Here is a 9391-nt window from a genome sequence, read left to right on the forward strand (position 1 = left end):
GTTTATATTTTAGAGTTTTGCAATAGATATTTTTCCCTCTTATAAATTATTTCTTACCAGGTTATTATATAAATGCCACAACTGAAATATATTTGAATGTTTGATTTCTTACTAATTTCAAAAGAATTATATATGCATTATATTATATATGTATGTATACATTATATTGGATATATCCTATTCTACCGTTCTATATGTGTGCCCACAAATGCTTCTGAACTGCTTAAAATATGTGAACAGTTACAAGCCATCGAAACAACCCATTAGTCAAAAACAATGAAATACAGCTCCAGATGTCTCATGCCAAAGGCTGTTGTATCTAACATCAGCATGCAAAGATCACAGCTATAAGCTATCTGAGACATTTATGCTGGATTATAGTCACAAAACATATTCTGAACTTGTGAATAATCATATTGAATAGCAGTTAACTAATTTGCAGACATCTGCTCATAGAAATTTGCATAGATACCGAACGTGATAACTAGCACACAACTCTTCAGACAATCCAGATATGTTAAACTAGATCTTTCACAACTTTCCGGTAAAGAACAAGCAATGTTATTCAGCACTTTTTCACCATTGAGGGAAACTCTACCTATTCTATTATTATAAAGTGTCTGAGAAACGTGTAATTACCCAGGTTGACACAAATAGTTTGCTCTCCACTAATACATAGAGGTTGGTGGTTAAAATCAACCACCATTTCCTTGGAACAAAATGCCCGGGACTGTGCTTCTGCTAAGGTGACAGCAAAGAAAAGCACATGGCCCTGTTTCCCTCCATAGATTATGTAGATAGTCTCATGTAAATTGTGCGAATAACCTTATTCACAAAAGAAAGCCCATTTAATAGAACAGAATGATGCAATAGAGTTTTCTTTCATATTGTTTTAAATTATTTTTTGTTTATGTGTATATTATTTCTTCCTTTTTATTCATCAAAATTTTTTTACCAAGAATTTATATCTAAAAGAACAGGTTGCAGACACTATGAACTACTATCTAGGACTGGGCATTCTCTTATAAGTTTGAAGTGTTCTTTGTTAATATTCCTGAATTTAATACTCCTGAACTGAGATTTCACCTGTAGTTTTTGTTTAGAACCAACATATGGCTAACAACACAGTCAAGACAACACCGAATAGTTGATTTTGGTTCAACAGAAGCCAAAGTGGATGCTCCAAATGTTCTTGAGAATATAATTTACAAGAAGATGCAAACCAGCTGCAGGCTCTATGACAGGAGAGAAAGAAGATATTTTGAAATGGATGACAACTATAAAGCAAGAGAATACAGTCATGTGCATGTGTACAGGGTAACGAAAACATCAATAGTGTAAAAGTTCGGCAAAGTTGCTGTGTGAGGTTCAAAAGGTTCTCACTGAAGACATCGTTGATAATGGGAAAATTATCTTCACTTTATAATGAGAATATGAGTATGTTATATTTCAATCTTTTTCATTATTATTGTGTTGTTGAGCTCTGGTGTCATAGCGGTTATGCATTGGGCTGCTAATTTTAAGATCAGTAGTTCGAAACCACCAGCTGCCCTGCAGGAGAAAGTTGGGTTTTCTACTCCTGTGAAGAGTTAACAGACTCAGAAACTCACACACACACTCCTCTGTCCGATAGAGTCACTAGGGTTTGACAGTATCGTAAGGCCAGTGAGTTTGGTTTTATTTCTGATGTATTCTTTCAGAAAATATAAGTTCATTATTTAAATTTATTTATCTAAATAAGCATATCTAACTCCCAATTTTTAAAAATAAATAAACTAACCACAAAATGTATTATTCAATGTATTTATTATTCTAAAATCCTGCCATTTTTGTTAAAAATATTAATATGGTACAGCTTATGATTTACAGATTGACGACTTTATTATTCTAAAATTTGTATTGTGAACTCAGTGAAGGTTTACAGAGCAGGCCTTAGTTTTCCATTCCATAATTCATACACATTTTTCCAACTTGTGCATTGCAATTCCATCCATGCTTTTCCCGCTTACGTTTTGTTTTTCCCTGCTTCCATTTCTTCTTCCTTCTTAAACCTCTCAGCTCAGTCTTTGGACAAATGTTGCCTTTTTGATCTTAAGTGCCTGCCTATTCTGCAGCAGACTTCAGTGCTGTTCCAGACCTGAAGGATCGGTCCTATCAGTCTTAATCTGATCAGCAAGCCTATTCTGTTTTATGACTTTGAGTTTTATTCAAAACTTTTATCCCACTTTCTCCAGGACCTTCTGTGGTTGCTGAGCATCAGCTAGTTCTTTTGGTCTCGGGCTTGTGGGGACGGAGGTTAGCACGATCCATTGGACTAAATGCGTCTGTGTGCGTTGATGTTTATCGCCATTCTCTCCGTGTGAGGAGGAATTATCGATACACGCCCCCATAGAAGACTTGTGCTTTAGAAAACTGTTTACAGATTTCAAAGCCCCAATTGCTTCTCACCAAATTGGGATATATAGCATTGTCTTTGTGTGAACTGTTATGCCAACTAACCTTGGTGTCCACTGAGACTGTGGTCTTGATCCCCAGGACCAACGACTCATTCCTGCAAGGTTAAGTTTAAGAAGTCTTCTTAATACTGTACCATGTGCTCTACCGCTTAAATAGATGGATTTGCTGCAAAAGTAAACCAATAAATACAAATATGCTCCCGCATTCCTATATACATAATTGTAAATAAACTATCACTGTCTCTCTCTTACTTGTTTGCACTATGTATTTATCCAAGCCATTAATAGTAGGTACCCAGTCTTATAGGTTTTGCAAATAACCATATTTGCCTCCATTGTCTTTAACTCTTGCAAACCCTGCAGTGTTTTCCCCTGCCTCCATCATTCTTCTCCCTTAGCTTCCCTCTTTCCATTTCTTGCCTTTCTCTTTACCCAATTTACCACATGTGTATCTTCAAGCCCATCCCCTGCCCAGGTTCATCGATGTTTCTGGTCTTTAATATCAACAGTACACTCTCTCTGAGCTGCTGAGTGGGTCCAAATTGCCAACAGCTGGGTAAATGGCCTTGTGTTCAATGTTTGCTCCACCAAACAACAGGGGATCATTTCTCTTTATAATTATTTAAAATATTGATTGACTGTGTAAAAATAAGTATTTAAATATTGTATATTCTTTTGTTGGTTTTCTTTTCTTTCTTTTTTTTTTTTTTTTCAGCTGTGACTCCAGACAGGATCCCAAGAGAAGTTCTACTGACCTCTTCTCTGGGTTGTATGCAGATTTGCTTTACCCTTCTGTGTTAGCCTCTTAACTTTTGTTGGTTTTCGTACAACATTTTTTCCCATAAAATGAGAAGATACAGAGTGGCAACAGTAGTATTAGTGCTTCAACGTAAACAACAAATTGCTAAAATATCTTTGTTAATAACCAAATTTTTCTGTTTTACACAGGTTATCTCAATGATGGATGAAAATTAAAAATAGTAGAACTCTGGGTTTTTTTAATTGCTTTGATATTCTTTTCAAAGTACAAGCTGTCTGTCAATGATAACTATGATTGTTAGCTGCCATTCATTCAGCCCCCTTCTCAGGGTATCACAGCACAAGGGAACAAAGGATGGCTGGATTTTGTATTGTTCACATGTTTCATAGCAAATTAGACTGTTGTGATTCTTTTTTTTTGCTTTTATTAAATTGGCTATTTTTCGCTTTTCAAATTAGATATCCAGGAATTTCATTTTATCTCATATTAGGTCTATAAGCTCAACTGAAACCTGTTCAATTTCTTAAAAACATGCTTGCCTCCAATAACAGATGTTTGGTGGCTGAGCTTGTACCTGGAAAATGGGATTATCTCTCTGCACCAGCAATAATGCATGTGTATGATTTTCCTCTGGATTGTACTGATTAATACTGAACTATGCTTCTTTATGTGCTCAATCCAGAAAGGACAAATTGATATAGATAACAATTATAAAATTACACTTTTCAGTTTGATATATGCTGTTCATTTGTGTTAAAAATGCATATGTATTTATGTACATTTATGTGTATGTGTATATAAACAAATAATAAAATAATCCAGAATTGGAGTCCTGTTGCACACCAGGCTTCAGGGGTGCTATGTAAAATATTTCATTTAGTTTTATCAGTTCTGCTGAATATAATTAATAAGGCAATCTAGAAAGAAAAATATCACCTATTGAGACTCAGAAATGTTTCATTAAACTTAAAGTTACTAATATATTCCCATGAGTACAATTAAGTTAAAAACCTGTTACTTTTTCCTATATCTACATATATATGTAGCCAGAGAGGTTTTTGATAGGTGAAGACCTATTTAGTGAAATAATGAGAATGCTGCTCTTGTTAGAAATGCCATAATAACTTGTATGCATAATTCCCCACCTATCTCAGACAGTTTGATCAGACAGCATGAGGCAAACTAGATACAGAAATTTCTGCCTGCAATCTTAGCTAAAAATTAATAGAAAATTATATCTGCAACTATGAGATATGAAATATGATTACCAGATGTCTTAGCATTATTCTAAGTAGAAATTAGTGTACACAATTAATAATAAATGTAGTATCAAATCTTTAATTTATTTCTAGTTTATTACTTGAATTTTTTGAATAAAAGAAAATTGGACAAGCTATCAAATAAATTCATTTTCATTTTATTTCCTTGAGTCTATAACAAAAGGAAGTTTTGAATAGTGACTTATCACTATAATTTTTTTACAGCATGAAATATCATGGGGGTTAATAATTAAACACAAATCCCATTAAGTACCTTATAAAGTATTTGCTAGCCTCAGTCTTGGTTTATTTATCTACTATGTTCCTAATGTTATTATTTCAGTTCTTTAAAATAATAGGTTTAATACAAATCAGCTATATTTTAATTAATTGTTCAGAATACAAGCAACTGTGTACTTTTAACCATACAGATTAATATTTACAAGTATCCATTGAAAGTATTTTGTGTATAATCAAAAAGATAAGGTCTAAGTTTGATGGAAAATTAATTTGCTTAAAAATATGTGGTGATGGGGGTCAATGCTCTAAAATTGATGTGGGGAATCATTGCATAATTCTCCTTGATCTGATTGAATGATTAAACTATTGAATAATATAATATGTTAATTACAGGCCAATAAAACAGTTGATAAAATATGTGATCATGAAGTCAGTTTTTCTCAATTTTAGAGAAAATTACAAAGTGATTCCTCATGTATAATAAGTGTGTTAATGGGTATGCCATCAATAAAGGCCAATGATAAGTATTTTTCATATATTGATCTCTTTAGAGAGAAGTTATATCCATGTGTTGGTTTTTTAGGAAGATTCTCATGGGATTTAAATTTGGGTGCTCTATTTGCATTATGATTTTTCAACATGGCTTCCAATTCTATTAAATCTCTTCCAACAACAAAATAATTCCCTGGAACTCTATTTTTGAAACATTTACTTAGTGATTTTAAATCTTCTTTACCATGTATTTTGTGCCATTTCCAATTCCTTCTATCTACCCCACATCCTCAGTACTGTCATGGTCCACCTTAGGTTGTACAGCTCCTCAAACTAATCCCAATTACCAAGTAGTATTCAAGATGACAGACCTAATAATCAATTCTTAGCACTCCAGTTACATAACCCAATACCAACACCTAGTATAACTATTTCAAACATCTTGAAGTTTTTAATTTATAGGGTACTGATTTCTTTTTCATTCTTTTCTTCTTTCTTGGCCTTCATCTTTTCATTTCCTCTTCCCTCCTTCTTTCTACATTTTAACATGTTTTAAGTCAATATTTTTTTCAGATTTCTTTGTTGTATCCTAAATAACTTTCATGGTGCTGTCTGGTAAGGGCTGTACCTCAAGGACAGGCTGCAAGCCCACCAGGCACCAAAGTCAGGCCTATCCTGCTTACCTAAAGGTGTACAGTCTCAGAAACCCTATATAGGATCATTATGAGTAAAAATATCACATGCAAGTAACATTCTGCTGAAGATAATTCAAACCCAGATATAGCAGTGTATCTAGAGAGAGCTGACAAATTCAAGCTGGATTCTGAGAACTTGGCATGAGGGCTGGCATTGCTGATATCATATGGATGTTGGCTGAAAGCAGGGAACACCAGAAAGATGTTTACTGTGTGAATCATAACACACTATGGATCACATTTAAAAGAATGGGAATTCCACAAAATTTCCTTGAGCTCATTTGGAAACTGTACATGAACTAAGAGGCAAACCTCAAGTAGAACAAGGGGCATTACATATTTTAAATCATTAAGGAATGCGTCAGGGTTGTATCCTTTCATCATACTTAGTTAATATGCCTATTGAATAAATAAACCCAGAAGTTGAACTCTGTTAAGAAGAAAGAGGCAACAGAATGAGGCATCAAGATTGAAGAAAGGCTTGTTGACAACCACCAAAGGCCTATTAACAACCAGCAATATGAAGATGATAGAATATTGCTTGCTGAAAGCGAGGAGCACTTGAAGCGCTTGCTGCTGAAGATCCAAGACTGCTACTTTCAATATGGACTGCAACTCAGTGTCCAGAGAACTAAATATCTTACCATTGAATCACTAGACAACATCATGATAAAGAGCGAAATGATGGAAGTTATCAAGGATTTCCTCTTGCTTGAATCCATTATCAACGTTCATATCAGCAGTAGTCAAAGAATCAATAGATATATATATATATATTGCATAAAGTAAATATACCGCACGCACAAGACTTCCTTAAAGTGTTGAAGACCAAAGATGTCATTTTGAGGACTAAGGCTCATCTAACATAAGCTGTAGTGTCTGCAATTGCCTCAAATGAATGTGAAAGTTAAACATGGAATAAGGAAGGTGGACGAGGAATTGATACATTTGAATTATGGCAAAGGATATTGAAAGTACCATGGACTTTTGAAGAACAAACAAACTTGTCTTGGAAGAAGTACCACTAGCATGACTATTCCTTAGAAAGGAGGATAGTGTTACTTGGCTTAACATACGTTGTACGTGGTCCCAGGAGAAAGCAGCTCCTGGGAAAAGACATCATATTTGGTAAAAAGAAGAAGGTGATGGAAAGAATACCTTCAATAAGAAGAATTAGCACAATGCTGCCATCGCGGGCTCAAGCAGAAGAGTAATTGTGAGGACGTTGCAGGACCGGGCCGTGTTTCGTTCTACTGTACACCGGGTCTCTTTTAGTCAGACTCTGATGTCACCAAACAGCAGGAATAACAAGCAAAATGAACTCCATGGCAGAGGGTGGTTCTGGGAGATCCTTGGACATATTCCTCGTGTCTCTTCTGTTCTCCCTGGCTGTTGTTAGTGCCCTTGAGTTGGTTCCGACTCATAGCATTCCCATTTACAGCAAAAGGAAACACTGCCCATTCCTGTGCCGTCCTAACAATTGTTCTTATGTTTGATCCTGTTGTTGCATCCGCTGTGTACATCCATCTCGTTTTCATGTGACAGAACTTATGGAAAGATACCCATCATTGTATTTCTGGTTTTCTATATATATTTTATTAATCACTCATTTGTCAATTTCCCACACTTTGGAATGGCACTTGCATGCCATTGTGATAGCAGCTATGTCACCAGTATTTGAAATACCTTCAGGTCTATCCATGATCAGTAGACTTCAGAGGAACGTTCATATGAAGTTCACTTACTCACAAAAAATCGACAATCTCCTTTTGCGAAGGAATCTAAGAAAAGCATGCGAAACACCAGACCCCAGTACCCAACTTGTTTACTTTGCACAAATCATCCGGAGCATGGAATATCATGATTAGTGAAATAGAAAAACAGTGAAGGCAGGTTAACCCCTTGATGAGATGGATTGCCACAAAAGACACAATTATTAACTCTCAGTCTTGGTATTTGTGAGGATGACACCGGCCCTACAACAGTTGTTATATTATGCATAATGCCACCAGGACTTAGTTATATTTGCCTAAACTTCTATAATCCTTGAAAATGTTTCATAGTGCCAAATGTGAGATATAGATATACATATGTATTACATGATTCATTATACACACGGACCACTCCATGAATAAATATAACCACTGCTCACATCACTCATCGAGTACTCTGGTCCAAGGCATCATAAGCTCTCTCATCACATATTGAGGTAGACAGAAACAACCCTGCTTCCACATGTGTGTTTCTTAAAAGAAATTAGATTGTACAAATTTAATTTATTAAATTTGATTATTCCTCAGTTCAGAATCATCTAAGTCTCCCTTTATATTCAGAAAATAAAATCATTACAGTGCTTATTTTATTAAGCCATACATAATTTTTAGCTCTTTCTCCTGAGTTCTCACTATCTGTAAGCTGTATCATCATTCTCTTGTATAGGGCAAGACATTACTAAGTAGAGTTCTTCTAGTTATAGTCCTATAATTTGTATTGCATTGCAAAAACCTAGCCTTTATGTATGTGGTCATATTCCTGTTTTTCTTCGAGTTGTCCGTTGTGTTAATAAGGCAATATTGTGTTGGTATGTATCTTCAGTCAACATCCTAGGAGAGAGTGTGACTCAAGTCAGCACACCTAGTTTCTTTGGATGTTTGATGTGCATGCAATATATAGGAATGCTTTGCCATGTTTGATGCCTAGTTCTGGAACGTATATCTGACGTGTCTTTGTTTGACCTCTGGTTTGGGGGAGTTGTGTCAACAGCCTATCATTTGACCTGATTCGCTGGTGTGGCAGTTAGATGATTTAATTTGAATTTTTATGAAAGTGTAGGTGTGGGTGGCATCCACGTAGTCGCAGCCTGATGATGCCTTCTTGGTGGTGCGGCCTTTTTATATGTGGGGAAAGTGAAAATCTCCCTCTCTCTGTCATTTCACCTTCTTGTTCTCTGGGACTTTGCTTCCAGGGATTGCCCCATGAGGGTAGCCCAATCCTGAGAGCTGTTGGTGTTTTACCATGTTTCTACTGACTTTGTTTCCATTTGACTCTTTACCAGTCGGCCTGTGATCTTGCGAAAGTCTACATCATCGTTCTGCATAATCAGCCTGAAGCTACTTGAGTCTAAAGATGTTCCTCACCCTCTTAGACTTCAGTTGAACTGTTGGAACAGGCTGGGATGTCTCCTTGTTACAAGATTATATCTTGATATAAAGCTCATTCTGATACACATCTGAGTGTCTCTGGATTTGTTTCTTTAGACAACCTGGCCTAACACAATTGGGTCTCATACCTTTGTGAGATGGTAGCCTATTTTCTGACCTGCTGTTTTGGGTTCAGCACTTAGCAGGACCAATCTTCTGATTGAAACTTGATCCATGGATTTGGGGCTTCGGAGCCTCTGAGCTATTTCTCTGACATTACATGAGCTCCATAAGACAGTGCAGACAATTGTAGAACTAGCAATGAGGAGCGTACCGAAGAGAGAAACGC

General features: G+C 35.9%; 1 pseudogene; it reads right to left on the reverse strand.

Annotated features, from left to right (window-relative positions):
- Positions 1 to 3169: 3169 nt before the first annotated feature.
- LOC115873918 lies at positions 3170 to 3309 on the reverse strand (annotated as a pseudogene).
- Positions 3310 to 9391: the final 6082 nt, after the last annotated feature.

The sequence above is a fragment of the Echinops telfairi genome, unplaced genomic scaffold (genome assembly GCF_000313985.2).
Source record: "Echinops telfairi isolate 266 unplaced genomic scaffold, ASM31398v2 ScPeMD7_7469;HRSCAF=8507_1, whole genome shotgun sequence".
NCBI classification, from domain to species: domain Eukaryota; kingdom Metazoa; phylum Chordata; class Mammalia; order Afrosoricida; family Tenrecidae; genus Echinops; species Echinops telfairi.